At 34.9% G+C, this 16,758-nt stretch overlaps 1 protein-coding gene across 13 annotated transcripts in view; it reads left to right on the top strand.

Annotated features, from left to right (window-relative positions):
* The window catches only part of NOL4 (nucleolar protein 4), a 381,831-nt gene that overhangs the window by 96,812 nt on the left and 268,261 nt on the right, over window positions 1–16,758 (top strand). The gene's annotated exons all lie outside the window — the stretch shown is intronic.

Genomic DNA, 16,758 nt, shown 5'->3' with positions numbered 1-16,758 from the left:
ATGAAGGTTCTTTTTGGCCTAAACTTTTTCCCTCTGATCTCTCTCAATTGAATTCTAATTGGGAAACATTTCCTTTTTATGCAGTAATAATTCATTATAGGAAAGAAACAAAATATAGAACTGCTTGCAATGCCAGTGAAACTGTGCATGTGACTCTACAATGAATTTAAGTCTAATGTTAAAATTTGATGTAAGTGTTCAATTAATGAGGCATAAAACTAAAATGTAATTTGAAATAGAATGGTTTAGTGCTATTAAGGCCATAGACTGTTGGGCCAGACTTTAATTCTTAATACTAATGCTGAATTTGGCTAGTCATAGCTAGGATTAGCTAGATAACTATTGCAATTATAATGGTTCCCATTAAGTTTAAGATTTCTTCTAATTCTTAAACATTAGCTTATAGAGCATGCATGATGATTATGTTTATTGACCTTCTTTTTCTCCTTTTTCCTACATGGCCAAGAAACCATACTTATATAACTAATCATTAAAGTGTATCATACTGTCTTAACAATATTATCAATAGATCTAGTGGTCATTTTATTTACTTTGCCTTTTTGCAAATCTTTCTATGTTTTCACTCTGCAGGAAATGGTGGTCCTTTAATGTTGGATTAACTTTTGAATGCATTTGTTTTTTCTATCTGCAGTATATCATTCCTTGAAATATCTAGGCATTTATAAAGCTTAAACTTCATTGTAATCTGATTTGACTTTAGATAAAATTGGAGGGTATATATATTTTTTCTTATGAGCTCTTGAAAATCCCACACAAAATGACACATTTTAGGAATATGTAAAGGCTATCATAATTATTTTTTCAATCATTATTGAATTATAGTGACTCTAAGGTCTCTTTATTGCATCTGTATCTGTGTATATATTAACTGTTACTGGTACATTGAATGTGTTTCAGTATATTTGTCTGTAGTCTACTCTTGGTTATCTACATGAACAAAACGGAGAAGAGGTGTAGACAACTCAATATCACTCATGTTTGAACTTAAAATATATCCTTTTACTAAAAAATATAATCTGAATGCAGATGTGGTTAGCAATTTGGAAAGTCACTTCAAAATTAATGATGTGGCATTATAAAAATAACTTGGGACCCTGTTTTGTCTTCCAGTGTTTAACTTTTCTCAAATTCTGCCAAAACTTCACCTTCTGTGAATACATCACTGTTTTCTGGTTTTCTTTTATCAATTGTATTATATCACAGGGTAAGCGAGTTCAGACACATTTCTTAAATTAGGGACTAATCAAAGGGTTAAGTTTCAAAGCTCTTTCTTGCTACATGTAAAATAAGACTAACTGGTAGAAATCCAGGAACTAAGAGGGAAAGTCAGTGTTATCAATAGAGAAAACAGTCTGCATATATCTGTGTATAAACACATACACACATACAACTCATAGTGTGATATTGTAAACTTATATGTATTACTCATATATATAACTGCCAATAATTACATTCAAGTCAGGAGTGGAGAACATATGCTATAGCTAAAAGGAAATAGGCTGGAAGCCAGACTAACGCAGTTTCAAATTTCAAATCTAACACTCATTTCGTATCTGTGCCACTTTTGGCAAATTATTTACTCTTTTTCTTTATATGGTGGATAATGATATACATTGTGTGCTAAAATGAATGAGTTACTACGTGCAAAGTGCTCGGCATATAGTAAACTTGTGATTGGTGTTACTTCTCTCCTTCTTTGTCCAATCACTACTCATGTTTCACGTAGAAGGACAGGCAGCAAAATTAGCATAGCTCTATCATTTACCCTAGTTACAATTATGGATCTAATTTCCTAGGCCCGCTCTGATGCCTCTGTGTTGGTAGACAGGAATAGTAATAACTTTTCATGCAGGCATTTTTTTTTTTTTTTTTTTTTTTTTTTTTTGGTGCATCCTGTAGATGTCACTATCCCTGGAAGTCCACGGTTTGGGTTTATAAGAAAGCATGAGGAAAGGCCAGAGTTCTTGTGTTTAGGAGCTCTCCTGCCAAATGAAATTTGTGAGAGTTTCAGTTATTTCATTTGCTTTTCCCAAAGATTAAATCTGTTAAACTAATTTCAAATTAATTTTCTGGAAAAAAATAAAATTGTCTCTTTTTAAAAAAAAATGCTTTTAATATGAATGGAATATTCCTTTCCAGAGATATGCTGTAGAATAGTAACATATTCATGTAGAATCTCTACAGCCTTACTCTGAACATTAACAAAGAAAATATTTATACTATCATATCTAGGACACTTAACCTTAAAACCCTAGTTAGCATTATTTTTTGCCTAGTTCTTTTTATAAATATCTATTGGTTCACTGTCTCTATTGCTAAATAGAATATTCTAACTTGCACCAGTTTCTGCTAGTTTGTCATGTAAAAATTCCCACAATTTTTGTCAACTTATAATGGGACTGATTAACCAAATTTGCAGCCATATGGTGTGGAAAAATAGCACTAAAGTCAACCTCAAGAATTCTGAACAATTCATTTAACCTCTTTGTGCACAGGCCACAATTCACTCACATATATGATATAATTCTGTAGTCTAAGACAGAGTTTGTAGAGTTTGCAGATCTTAACAGTATTGAAATAGGGGTTTATCTACATACCTTTTTGATTCATGCCAGGAAGTCTTTGGTCTCAAGCACATTTTCCTTCTGTGTCATAGTGCCTCAAGTTTTAAATTAGAACTCAATCTATTTGGGTTAAACCATTGACCCCTGTATTTTTATATAAAATTCAAATATCATTAGGCAAGAGAAGGTGGAGAATCAATTAAGCTGCTAGCAGTCATTGATACCTTATATGATCATTTAACATACTTGTTTCTGTCTCTCATCTCTAGCTAAATTTAACTCAAGTCAGGAGTGAGATAGAAAGAAAATGTGAGTTATTGGCATAGAGCAATCTATTGACCTCCCAGTTAGCATAGGACCTGTCAGATTTTTTTTTTTTTTTTGAGACAGTTTTGCTCTTATTGCCCACACTGGAGTGAAATGGCATGATCTCAGCTCACTGCAACCTCCACCTCCCGGGTTCAAGCGATTCTCCTGCCTCAGCCTCCCAAATTGCTGGAATTACAGGCATTCACCACTATGGCTGGTTAATTTTTTTGTATTTTTAGTAGAGACGGGGTTTCACCATGTTGGTCAGGCTGGTCTCAAACTCCTGACGTCAGGTGATCCGCCTGCCTTGGCCTCCCAAAGTGCTGGGATTACAAGCATGAGCCATCGCACCAAGCCTTGATTCTTATATGAGTCCTAATGTGGCATCACACCTAATAGCGTTTGGTATGTGTTTGACAGTTAAAAGTTAAGAAGCATGTCATCAAGATGAGGAAGAAGTCTCAGCAAACTCCACAGAAAAATCTTTATTTTCAAAAAAAGGGGAACTATATCTATTCAAAATATTTAAAAATGTTAGAGTATATTTTGAAATAAATGAATATCATTAAATGAAAAACTGAGAATTACATACATTTCTCAGAAAAAAATACTCTCTAGGCATGATTCACTCATAGAATATAAAAATACTGTGTGTTTGAGTCTTTTTCACTTCTTTTTACTGTTTTGAATTTTTCCCTTTCTTGCCACGGATCTTAGTGGAAGTATAGATTGTCTTTGAAGCAGAGGGGCTAAGAAAATCTCTATCAGGCTTAGAACTTAATTTCATTTCTGTAGCCAAATTCTTTAATGTAGAAAGAAAATTAAAGCAAAATAACACAACAGACAAATATAGGTTCCTGCCTTTTTAATGCAGATGCATTGTTTTTTCCCCATTTTATTATTACAAACTAGAGTACCTTAAATAAGCTGCTGTTCTGGATGTCTAACAGAGATAGAAAAAACTTTAAATGAACTATTCCAAGTTCAAATTTTTGGTAAACTTTGTCCAGTATTGAACTCATTAATAATTTACACTGTTACACAATAAATCTGTGATCTAGAATTGTATTTTATAGCTAGTTTACCTTAGAGAGTTTATCAGTATAAAATAGCACTCAAATGTAGATATTTTACAGATAATTTTGTTAGGTTATTTTGCTTTATGTCTCTCTATATAAATATAAAATATCTAGATATATCTATAGCTATCTATAGATAAATAAATCTATGTCTTTCTATATCTATATAGACATATATGTATCCATCTATCTCTCTCTATATATATACATATATATCTATTAGATATATAGATACATATCTATGTATACATATGTAGGTATATCTCTCTGTATCTATATAGATATAAATATAGAAAGATGTAGATCTATCTCTCTATATATATTCTCATATATATATAGAGAGAACTATATATATATATATGGTTATCACATATATAATGATATCACATTTGAGGTAGAATATAAACACATTACTTTTCACATTGGTTTATTTATCAGTTACACACATACACACACACCCCATATCCACACAAACATATATAGGTTTTACACAAGTGATTTCTAAATATTAGCTATAGCTACTGAATATTATTCAGATTATTGTCAGATGTGTACAACATCTCAGAAGGAAACAGTTAAAAATAATTCAGCATGATAATTAAATTTATTAACTAGCAATCCTAAAACAAAAGAATAGCTTACTGCCATTCATTAAAATTGAATTATATATCTTATATAAGTGTAGTTGCTCATCGCAGTGGCCAGAGTAATACTGCAAATCTGTTAAGATTCAGAAGCTGTCTTCTTGGTAGTGGAGACAAAAAAAAAAAAAGACGTAAGAGCTTATCCAAACAAGTTTATCATCAGCTAGTGTCACACACCACATCAACAATAATTTTTATATTAAATTATAATATCCCAGTGAATATTCTTTGAAATATAATTTACCTTTTGGAGAAACTTCATTAGTTCTTTATGACAGCCTAGTAAATTACTACTTTAGTGCTCCCTAGTGGTGAAAAGGAGCCAATGCGGCTTTAAAAAGTAGCTGGTTAATGCCTCCTAGTGGGTGATTCTCACTCAGATCAAGAGGTTTGTTTTCCTTGCTACTCTGATAGTGTAAAAAAAAATAAAATGACCAAATTTCTTAAAGTGCCTGCATGTATGCACCTGTATAAATAACTATATAGGTAATGAATTTGCATAGAGTATAATAGCAAGGAGATGTAAGACATGGGAGACTGGCATGAGATTGTGGAGACAGAATGGTCCAGCTTTGATGCCAACTAGACTTGAGTTTAAATCTTGATAGTGTAAGTTCTACATGTGTGATGTTGGCATGTTATTATTTTGTAGGGTTGTTTTTAGGGCCATAAATAATATAGGTAAAGTTTTAACATAATAATTGCTTCAAACACTATAGATATTATAATAATGTGACTAGAAAGATGGGTTTTTTCTTTTAATATGGAGTTGTTTTTGGGGTAACAGATGTTCTAAATTGCTTTTTCCCCCTCTTAATCAGGTAATGAAAAGCTTACTTCTTTTTTTGTGTCTACTATGCTCCTTAGTGACCTATGGATAACACCCACCCATGTCTTCATTTATGATTTTCTCATAAATTTGAGAATATTATTAACTAGCTTTATGAGCAGCAGACTTAGTTGTCTTATGATAAGTAAAGAACCAGCTTTTACCTATTTTTATCCATCTATCTCTTCTGCTCCCCATTTTCCCCTCCACCCTCAATTTCCTGGGAATGTCCTCTCAGAGTGAACACTTTCCTCAGCTGAATTTAGTTCTTTGGTTACGGGTGAATTCTGAAAGAAACTGAGTCAGTAACCTAGTTGCTCTTCTGAGAATTTGGAATCTGGAACAGGAAATTTCTATCTTTCTGTGCTTTTTCTCATCAATAGATAATACATAGACGTGATATATTTGGTCAGATATATTCATTAGTGTCTAATTATTTACATAGTCTAAAGTGTTATCTCTCAATTGGGCTATATAGGCCTTAGGGGCAGACAGGTGGCATTGTCCCAAGTACTCCAGGCCTTTTGATATCCCATAATATGTTAATTTTCAGCACCACCAAACCCCAGATACTGTAATAACCAAAATGCCTTCTTGTTCTCTATTTGCAAAAGTCACCTAGTGAGAACAGTAAACACTCCCAGTTGAGAGACATTTTATAAAGGAAACCACATAGCCAGTTCTCTCCTTGGTACCTTTGAAAAATGTGTTTCTTATTTGCCAATTATTTAGCAATTCAATAATTCAGACAACTGATTCTGCAACCATAGTGCATTGTCATCATCTCACAGACTCTGCACTTTGCCTCCTGCATAAATACATGAACGATATGCAAATTACTGGAGTCCCTAACAGAATGAAGTGAAATCTTCGCCATCTTTCTCTGTCTCCCTAAGATGGCTAATTATTGCCTGCTTTGAGTGGCTACAGCAACTGTATTCTTGGATATGTGTTCAAAAAGAAATGCTTGCTCCCCACTGACCAGCAGTGTGTAAGAAAGGTAAACTTTGACAAGGGGAGTTGCAACAGAAGTCTAGGAGGTTTTGAACATGCCAATGAACTCTAGACCAGAAAAGTGGCATTCTTTGTGGTTCTCCCCTAGGGCCCAAGGGAAATATAAATGTATCATATTACACATACTCTTCAGGAAAAATCAAGACAGGAAGAGGTTTTCCACACTCCCATGTCAGTAATTGTGTCTTTTAATGTAATTCTTCATGTCACAAGTAATTCTATAAACAATGACTTTGCTGAGTTATCTTATTTAATGCAATATTTAGGAATTCTCTTTATTTTATGATTAGTGAACATGTATGAAAAAGATCTTTTTCATTGCCCATCTGCTTATTTTTTCATCTAATATAAGAATTCTCTGTTATGACAATCTTTTCCTTAGCAGCCAAATATTCAATCATAAGAAATAACAGCTGAATGTGGTGGCACATGCCTGTGATCTCAGTGCTTTGAAAATTAATTATAATTTAACATAAACCACTTTCTATTTTCTGCTTGATTAACTTCAGTCTACTAATGTATACTGATATAGTACCAAATTCATTTGATGGTGCCCTAGAATGCTGCTACCTGTATATGTTTTCCTCTCTAGTTTCTTTATATCATATGGTGAAATGCTTTGCCTTCTTTTAAGCTGTTTTTGCCTCTGGTCTAGCACTTGTACCATTTCCCTATCTTTGGAAAATACTGACTTCCTACCTCTGTAGCACATTCACTTTTCATTTCTTTTACTCTGTGTTGAATGCATTTGCCTCAAATCTCCAAATTGTTTTTATCCGTCTGAAAAACTGACTTGAACTATCTAAAAATACTCCTGCCTGCTTTATACCTTCTTCAGATTTGCCTACTTTTATTTTAAATTTGACCACATACTCATCAAATTCTCAGCACCACAAAATAACTTTGGATGGACAGACTGCATTCCTCTGCTTTAGACCAGTGTTTTTTTATTAGATATCATAATCCATTTATGACTCATCAAGTTAATTTAGTGGGCTGTGATCACTTTTAAAAATGAAATAGAGAAGAGAATAGAAATGATCAGTTTGATTTTATGAGTGTGTATATGTGCTAGCTTATGATGTAAAATGTATGTATACCTGTGCTATCGATATAGAATGTTGGAAAGCCTTGCTTTAAATAGGCACTATGATTTCAAGCTGCCTGCAGACTCTCCAATAATTGCTTCCACCTATCCTATCACTTCTGCTTTTGGTATACCCTTTGATTTTCCTGACATAACAATTTTTTCCAAAGTTAAAATTACCTTCAGACTCAAACCAATATTTTCATTCATATTAGATAAATATAGTCTTTAAGGCTGCTAGATTTAACACACACAGGATAACCAGTTATATTTGAATTTCAGATAAACAATAGTTTGTAATACGTTTGGCTCCAATATTGTATGTTTATCTAGAATTCAAACTGAACTAGGTGTCTTATATTTTATCTAGCAAACTTAATCGTATTTAAAAATCAGGCCGGGCGCGGTGGCTTAAGCCTGTAATCCCAGCACTTTGGGAGGCCGAGGCGGGTGGATCACGAGGTCAGGAGATCCAGACCATCCTGGCTAACACTGTGAAACCCCGTCTCTACTAAAAGTACAAAAAAATTAGCCAGGCGTGGTGGCAGGTGCCTGTAGTCGTAGCTACTCGGGAGGCTGAGGCAGGAGAATGGCGTGAACCCAGGAAGTGGAGCTGGCAGTGAGCCGAGATCGCGCCACTGCACTCCAGTGTGGGCGACAGAGCCAGACTCCTTTTCAAAAAAAAAAAAATCAACCCAGATACTCCTGACTGGGCTAGATCACCCATCTCAACTAGGTAAAAAAGGGAAGGGTAGATGAACGGGTGGGAAGACTGAGGGAGAACATGATCAGAGAAGAAGGGAGAAAAAGAAAATGTGGGCAGTGCTTTTCTACAAATGGTGCATTGGAGTAATGCTAATATTGCCTGAGTCATAGCAAAACAAGCAGTACTGCAGGATTGATAGGAACTCAAAGAAAACATAAGAATCCTCCACCAGGGAGTATGGGGATTTGGGGGTGATTGTGCAAATCTGGCAGTTTCCTGGTTTTGCTATTGGAAACATCATTTAGGCACAGGAATTCTTCTGGTCTTTAACAGGCATTCAAAGGTCAGATAGATACTCTATCTATAGATAGATAAGTAGTTAGGATTCCGAAGCAAAAATTTTTGAGAGATACAGTGATTACAAATTTGTTTAGGCAGGCCAGTATGTCTGTCTTTTGTCTAACTGATTGTTGCTAGACAAGAACTTTTTATCTGAGAGTTTTCTTTTTGAGTCCTGATTAAAGCCTTTTTCAGAGTTGCTTTGAAACTAATCAAATAACTACCAATAGATAATTCCAATAATTTGATATATCCAGGCACATTAATGCTGTCGAACCATATTGAGTAGTATTCAGGGGTAATTATGGTGCCTATGCATTCAATAGATATTTGCTGAATAAATAAATATGTAGTTGAAAATGTCTTTATCTTTGCAAGACTGTTTCCTTACACATCTCTGCAAATTAATTATTTCCTCTGCAGTAGTACAATGATGTACACTGCTAATCCTTTTTCATGGACAAATGGGTTAAAATATATTTTAATAGAAAAGAAAATTATTGTCTGAGCATTTCAATTTCATAACACATCTAGAAAACTATCAAAGTCATAGCTAATGTAAGTTATCACATTATATTCCACTTGGGCTCAAATGTGACAGTGATTGCATACTTTTTAAAGTCCTAAATGCAAAGATATTCAATATATAAAACAGAAAAAGACAGATGTTCCTTGAATTGAAGATATGCATAGAGCCTAGATTTATTTTCCTCAGATAGAGGCCGCTCTGGAGTTTGGTGTTCTATATGTTTATGAATCAGGACATACAGGCTTTTAATAACATTTGGATTTATAGGCTCTGTTCAATTTAATTTCAATTTTATGTTTTACAAATAAATTTTCTATATCTTAATTTAGTTACATATATTGCAGAGGGTTTGTGATACAAATTTTCTCAAATCTAGTAAGATAAAAAAAATTTCACTAGGAGATTATTTCTAATTTATTCTTTATCCATGATCTGCAGGATATTGATAAGAGAAAATGTCAGAAGTTTGGCCTCAAGGGCAAATTCTTTTAGGTACATACAGTTTGATATTTGCCAAAAACTATGGTGTTCATATAATTATTCTAGTTAAATAAAGCCATTATTGCTATTCTCTAAATTCATTTTAAAAACAAAAGGTGGAGAAAGGTGATCTTAAAAATTTGTGTGATTATATTAATTATTGTTTGCTCTAAAGTTCAGTATCTGAAAAGGAGCACAATATACCAAAGCACCAAGTTACATTTTCAAACTGCTGATATTTAGGAACACTCATCATTTTTTTATTACACTAGTGAATTTAGGTTAAAATTGTATAATTTTGGTTGATAAATCTTTTGATTAGCTTATTTTTGTTTGCTTGCTTTATAAAGTGATTGTTACTACTCATGATTTGCCAACGTTATGTGATGGCTTTATTTCAGCTCGCACATTAGCTTCAAATCTTACACCAAGAATGGCTTCTCTGCTGGCGAATTTCTTACAATTAGATGTCTTGTTCCTTTAGGAAGAGGCAGTTATTTACATTCCTCTCCTAAATTCCATTAAAAATGGAAGTCCAACGCATTTACTGACTGGCTGCTAAAATATTACAGCATTGTCACAAAGCCATCATTTTAGTCCTCAGTTTTGCTGGAATGGAACAGATGGCCTGTTAATTTTTTCCAGGCGGAGCTCTGTGTTGTTACTCTATAGTCTGACTTGTTCTTGAGAAACTTTGTAACCTGAGACAAGGTACAGAGTGCTTGACTGACCCTTGTATTCAGAAAGGTCACCCCAAACTAGTTAGAGCATTTTACACTTATAAAGAACTTCACACCAGGGAGCATTATAAACATTTTAGAATAATTAACCTATGCTGTGAGGTTAATATCCCAGCTCTTTATGGATGAAACAGTCTCTATCTTTTTTCAATACTGATAACTAGGAGTGGCTGTAAAACAGTGGTTAAAGTGATAGGCTTTGAAACCACAATAGCAGGTGAGTCCTGTCTCTTGTACATAATTGGCAAAATACGCAACCTCTCTGAAGCTTAGCTCCCTCATCTGTTACACAGAGATCATGATAGTGATCATGGTAATCTATTCGTGGGACTGTTGTGAGGATTAAATGATGAAACTCATGTAAAGTTCTGATTCAGCATAATCCATTTACTAAGTACTCAATTAATGGAAAACAATCAGACATAGATTGCTTGGTGACATTTTCGTCCATGTAATGCAGCCAAAACTAATAATTGTCATGTAATTAACGAGAATCTTAATTTTGAGGATTGCAAATTCTCTACCATTTCAGGAACCAGAGGTTTGCAGGTTTATGTATAATACAAACTGAATAGTTAGAAACCCTTTTTATTGAATAACTTAGAAATGAAACATTGTTGCAATTAGAGAGGAAGGATACTTGGGACTGAGAAAAGAAGACATGGTCAAATTCCCCATGTTTTAAAATTATTTTCCGTTATTTTTTTCTCTTAATTTGCACTATTTTATGGCTTGAGTTAAGGAGATAAACTTACGTTACATACTTATGATACACAGTCTGAAAAAATAGAGCAAAACAACAATTTGTTATTAAATTTTTTTGATTAATTAACTTCTTCAATTTTTCTAACTTTATGTTACTTCAGATCCAAGTTGGAAAGGTCATTTATTTCTGAAGACTCTGATACTAAAAAAGAAAATGTGAAAAAACTTTAGTATTATATATTATTGAATTTACAAGATGAGTTTTGCGAATTAGATTGCTTGTGATTGCTTTTAAAATTTCAGATTTTTGGATAACTTATATGTTTACCTTAACTGCATTGTGTTAAGGCGAAGGCTAGTAATACTCAGGAATGGCCAGTATTTGGCTTTATAGTTGTAGGGCTTCTTAAAGTACCATTTTTTTCTTCCGAAAGGCAGAACATTGGCAAGTAGACAAGTATATTTGTCCGTGGGATTTTCAGTAAGGTATTCCCAAGAGTTTGCTTGTTGTTTTTTTTTATAACCCACAGATGGAAGACAGGAAACCGTGCCCTTTATAGAACTTGATCATTGAGCTTTCTGCAGGTGGATAAGTTTGTCACTGGATCACTAATGTTGTGCTGTTATTGCTCCAGAGGCTGATTTTATTGTTCAGTCCATCAAAAGAGGCTGTGGTTAAATTACTTTTATATGGAAGTATTACTATACTTTTTGGATGATAGAGGTCATTTCTACTTCTAATTTATGGAAATAATTTAATCTATTATTTTCTGTTTTACTGATGAATTCCAGTCCTAAAGGACTTAGACTGTAATATTTACACTGAAAACACTATCCATGTTTCCCAATACTCAAATGAATTAAGGCCTTTACAAGTGGTAAGTTATGAAAAATGTACCTTGTGCCAAATTCTCCCACTCCACAACCGTAGATAATTCTGAAATGGCCTCATTGTCTGGGGTGACACTGAAATTCTTTGTCTCACTGCCAAGGAAATCAAGAACGTGGACACACCAAGGGTGAGATTAGAGCAGAAATTTAATAAGCAAAGTAAAGAGAACAGCTCTCTGCTGCAGAGAGAAGTCCCCAAAAAAGGGTTACCGTTCTTCAGGGAAATGCAAGGGTTTTTATAAGCAAGTTACTGGGGAGGGAGTATTTCATCTACATAGGGCGTAAAAAACCTATTAGGACTAGATGTGTCATTTGCATAGGGTGTGACACTCTGGCAGTCCCCACCCCAACCTTTTATTGCCCAGGCAGGTCTTTAGCCTAAGTTACTCCATGTTGCTTATCTTTTCACCACTGTGCATGTGCTAAGGGGGAGGGGGGTGGGCAAAATTTTAAAAATTAGTTGTGCATGGTAGATTGTGTCTGTAGTCCAGCTAGTCAAGGAGGCTGAGGCAGGAGGCTTGCTTGAGCCCATGACTTTGAGGTTGCAGGGAGCTATTATTATGCTACTCCACTCCAGCTTGGGTGATGTGCCTGGCCATGGTGGATGTGACTGGCCCACGGTAGTTCTTTCGATTGGTGCAGCTGCATGCACCACCTTCATGCAAGCTTCCAGCTTCCTTACTGGTGTATGTCCAAAAAAGGAAAGGAATGTGCTCACTAGGGCCCACAGTGCTTACTGGGATCCACTGTATGCATGTGAAACTTGCTAATTACACAGGAGGCTCCATCTTTGTGCTCGAACTTGCTTCCTTATCTATGTCTGCAGCCTGATCTTCCAGGCTGCTCTTTGTTAGAGCAGAAATTCTGCCGAGGACTCTTTGCCCTATTTTCCTAGCTAGTTTCTTCCTTCCTTCTCTCTCAATTCAAGGTTAAAAAATAATAACAATAACAAATCTTTCCCATGACTCAAGTTGAAGATAGTTTAACAAACACTGAATTTTTCTGTGATGACATTTTGATACTTTGGGTTTCTTGAAATTTTTTTTTTTGTCTGCTTTCCCTGGGCCCTTAGCATTTGTCTTGTCTGTTGGATAAGCCACCCACGGTCCATTAAATTTACAGAAATAGACCAGTATTTGGGAAATCCTTGTTTGACTTCCAGCATTTTACTTTGCCCTCTGCTGTGTAACAACGACAATTCATTTCATCTCTTTACAGCAGTCAACCAATTTATCAAAAAGTTACTGGAAAATCTGTTTTAACCATTTGCTAAAATAATGGTAGTAAAACCACAGTGAAAAGTATAACATTATATAAACATAAGAAAACAAATCTAGATTCCTAGAAAACAACATTTGTAAGAAATAAATTCCCCATAATTATTTACTTGATAAATAATGTTAGGTCATTAGTTTTAAGGTTCAATGTGGCCGTGTTCCAGTTCATCCTTAACATGTTTGTTTCTGTTGTGAGCAATATATTTAATATGTGGTTTGTCACATGGAAGTTGTGATTTTTTTAGTGCTTAGTTAAGAGGGATCAAGACTAACATCCATTCTTTATATTTTGTATCTTATCACTATCAAGGGACAGTGTTTCTGTGTCCATAAACAAATTCTAAGGAAATACTCTATCTTTCTGAAATATAAAAATATTTTTAAGAATACATTTTCAAGTGAAACATGTTCTCACCAATATTCTAGAAAATGTTCTGTACTGTATATTCAAAATCCAATTTCCATCTAGAAGCAGAATATTCACATTGGAAAACTGGGTCCAAGACATTTATGACATTTATGAATGATTATAGTATTTTACATAGTTAATTGTAATATTAGTAGAATAGTATTTTTAGTATCTGAATCAAAATCTTTTTAAATTTCTGTTCCTTCTAGGTTTTATTTGCAACTGCTATTACATATTGCAAGAAAGATATTAGGACTTTGATAAATGGGCTACCTTGAGGGACATGTCCCTGAGTTTTATCACCATTTATGAACATCTATTTAAAATTGATTTAACATTTCAAACATTAATTCCCAGCAAATGAGAACAGGCCTTTCATTAGGGTAAGAGTCATAGAGGTACTTAACATAGGCCTCAAGTTGGAAGAGGATTGGCATAGGCTTTCAATACTGTCTCTGAATTAGGTTAAATAAAGATGCCCACAGAATCAAATGGCAGTATTTCATCATAAAAGTTTAATTATGAAATGTAATTATTCAAATATACCATAATTTAAGAATTTTCCAAGGACAGGACAATGTTTTAATTTTTTTTTTTTTTAAGAGGCACTGTCTCACCCTGCTACCCAGGCTGGAGTGCAGTAGCATAATAATAGCTCCCTGCAACATCAAAGTCATGGGCTCAAGTGAGCCTCCTGCTTCAGCCTCCTTGACTAGCTGAGACTACAGGCACACACTACCACGCACAACTAATTTTTAAAATTTTATATAGAGATAGGATCTATGTTGGCTGGGTTGTCACGAACTCCTAGTCTCAAGTGATCCTCTAGCCTCAGCCTGTCAAATTGTTGGGATTACAGGTGTGAGCCACCATGCTAAGAACTTCAGTAATGAAGCTTGTCTAGGATATTTTCCTTTTTTGCTAGCTTTATTGAGGCATACTTGGTAAATGAAAATTGTAGCCAGGTGCAGTTGCTCATGCCTGTAATCCCAGAGCTCTGGGACACCAAGATGGGAGGATTGCTGGAGGCTAGGAGTTCAAGACCAGACTGGGCAACATGATGAGACCCCATCTTCACCAAAATAAACAAAACAAAACAAAAAAAGTTGGGTTTAGTGGTCCGCACCTGTAGTCCTAGCTAATTGGGAGGCTGAGGCAGGAGGATCGATCACTTGAGCCCAGGACTTTGAGTCTACAGTGAGCTGTGATTGCATCCTGGGCAATAGAAAGAGACCCTGTGACCCTGTCTTGAGAAACAGATTTTATATATGTTAGGTGTACAACGTGTTTTCATACACATATACATTGTGAAATTATTACCACAATCAAGCTAATTAGCATGTCCATCACCTCATATAGTAACCATTTGTGGGTACATGTGAGGTAACACTTGAGATTTACTCTATTAATGAATTTTAAGCATACATTACAGAATTATCTACGGTTACTATGCTATACATTTGATCTCTAGAACTTACTCATACTACATGACGGAAACTTTGTACCCTTTGACCAATATCTCCTCATTTTCCTCACCCTCCAGCCACTGGAACCACCATTGTATTCTACTCTCAGCTTCTATGAGTTTGACTTTTTCAATTTCCACTTACAGGTGAGATTATGCTTGTCTTTCTGTGTCAGGCTTATTTCACTTACCATAATAATCTCCAGGTTCATACATGTTGTTGCAAATGACAGGATTTCCTTCTTTTTTGGGGATGAATAATATTTCATTATGTATGTGTAATGACAGGAAATATATATGTATATATACACATATAAAATTAAATAAATATTGATATATATTTTATATCATGTTTTCTTTATCCATTCATCAGTAGACACTTATATTGTCCCCATATCTTTTTTTTTTGGGGGGGGACAGTCTCACTCTGTCACCCAGGCTAGAGTGCAGTGGCACAATCTTGGCTCACTTCAAACTCTGCCTCCCGGGTTCAAGTGATTCTCCTGTCTCATCCTCCCAAGTAGCAGGGATTACAGGTACCTGCCATCACACCTGGCCAATTTTCATAATTTTAGTAGAGATAAGGTTTCATCATGTTGGCCAGGCTGGTCTCGAACTCCTGACCTCTGGTGATTCACCTGCCTCAGCCTCCCAAAGTGCTGGGATTGCAGGTGTGGGCCACCATACCTGGCCTAGTTGTCCCCATATCCTGGCTATTGTGAATAAGGTTGCAATGAACATAGGAGTGCAGATATCTCTTTGAGATAATGATTTCATTTCCTTTGGATATATTCCCAGAAATGGAATTGCCGGATCACTTGGCAGTTCTATTTTCAATTTCTAGGGGAACCACCATATTGTTTTCTATAATGGCTGGGTTGATTTACATTTTCACCAGTAGTGTACAAGGCTTCCCTTTTCTTCACATCATTGCCAATACTTTTTGTCTTTGACTTTTTTATAATAGCGATCCTAACAGGTGTGAGGTGATATCTCATTGTGGTTTTGATTTTTATTTCTCTGACGATTAGTGATGTTCGACATTTTTTCATATACCTGTTAGCCATTTGTATGTTTTCTTTAGGGAAATGCCGATTCATGTCTTTTGCCTATGCCTTAGTCTGTTTGGGCTGCTATAATGAAATAATCTAGACTGGATAATTTAAAAGTAATATAAATTTATTACCCATAGTTATGGAACCTAGGAAGCCCAAGAGCAAGCTACCAGCATATTTAGTGTCTGACAAGGAATCATTCCACGTAGATAATGCTTTCTTTCTTGGTGGAAGGGCAGAAGAGACAAGCAAGCCCCCTTAGACCTCTTCTATAAGGGCACTAATCCCATTTATGAGAGTAGAGCCTCCAAAAGGCCTCACATCCTAACACTACTAGACTGGGGATTAAGTTTCAAAGAAAAAGTTTAAGAAGACACAGACATTCAAAACATAGCAGCCTATTTTTAAATCAGGTTGTTTTGTTGCTATGAAATTTTTTGAGTTCTTTATATGTTTTTGAAGTTAACCCTTTATTATGTATGGTTTGCAAATAATTCCCTCCATTCTATGGGTTGTCACATTCTATGTGTGCACACACACATACACACACATTTAAGTCTTTAATCCATTTTAAGTTTATTTTTGTATAAGGTGTGATACAAGGGCCAATTTATT

Source organism: Pan troglodytes, chromosome 17, assembly GCF_028858775.2.
Source record: "Pan troglodytes isolate AG18354 chromosome 17, NHGRI_mPanTro3-v2.0_pri, whole genome shotgun sequence".
Lineage (NCBI taxonomy): Eukaryota > Metazoa > Chordata > Mammalia > Primates > Hominidae > Pan > Pan troglodytes.
The sequence above is the reverse complement of the archived record's forward strand: the minus strand, read 5'-3'. Positions and strand labels throughout refer to the sequence as shown.